Here is a 1,256-nt window from a genome sequence, read left to right as displayed (position 1 = left end):
AAAGAATGGAATCTACTAGGAGAAGACTGCAGGACATCTGTGTACAGGAAACGACATGAAGAATTTAAAATTTACTATGACTTTAGTGATGATATGTGTTATTGTAAGGATGTTACTGGTTTGTTTACAGCCCTTGGACTCGAACATGATCCTGCAGAATGGCGACTGTTCATAGATAGCTCAACACGAAGTCTCAAAGTAGTATTGCTCCACAATGGAAATAAAAACCCATCTTTGCCTCTTGCACACTCAGTACAGAAGAAAGAAAACTATCATAATGTCAAACAGCTTCTTGAAAAAATCAATTATGCTGAATTAAAATGGGATGTTTGTGGTGATTTCAAGATGCTAGCCTTTTTGCTTGGCTTACAAGGGGGATACACAAAGTATTCCTGTTTTCTTTGTTTATGGGACAGCAGGGCTGATGATCATCATTATTATAAAGTTCATTGGCCCCCAAGAGTTGAACTGCAGCCAGGAATGTTAAATGTTCTCAGACAACCTCTAGTAGATTCGAAAAAAGTTTTATTACCCCCACTTCATATCAAGCTAGGATTAATTAAACAGTTTGTGAAGGCTTTGGATTTTGGAGGGGAAACTTTCCAAGAAATTTGTTTCATGTTTCCCAAGCTATCTGAGGCTAAGCTCAAGGGTGGTATATTTGTTGGACCCCAGGTAAACAAAATGTTGAAGTCGGAGAAACTGGAAAGAGCGATGACGAAAGTTGAAAGAGAAGCTTGGTGTTCATTTCGTGATGTAGTTCGTGGATTCCTAGGAAATCACAAGGACCCTAATTATAAACAAATAGTGGCAAAGCTTATTGAGAACTTCAGGAAACTTGGTTGTCGTATGTCCTTGAAGATACATTTCTTGCATTCTCACCTAGATTTCTTCCCCGAAAACTTGGGGGCTGTCAGTGAGGAGCATGGCGAGAGATTTCATCAGGATATTGCAACTATGGAAAGAAGATATCAAGGACGATGGAATACTGCTATGATGGGAGGTTACATATGGTCACTAGTCAGAAAAGACGAAAGCATGCATTCTAGAAAATCTCGAGAGTCAAAGCACTTCTAATCATGAGAAGAGTCATCAAAACACTTGCAGTGCAAAGTTGTGTTGTTTATTTTGTTCTTACTAATATTGTAGCTCTTAAATACACTTCATATTATGAAAAAAATACTAGATGTTGTATAATTATCCTTAGAATGCTAAAGTAGATTGAATCAATTAACTACTGAAAGGTTGCGTATATA

Source organism: Oratosquilla oratoria, chromosome 22 (genome assembly GCF_046742065.1).
Source record: "Oratosquilla oratoria isolate Oo_2021 chromosome 22, ASM4674206v1, whole genome shotgun sequence".
Classification (NCBI taxonomy): Eukaryota; Metazoa; Arthropoda; class Malacostraca; order Stomatopoda; family Squillidae; genus Oratosquilla; species Oratosquilla oratoria.
Note: the sequence above shows the minus strand (reverse complement) of the source record.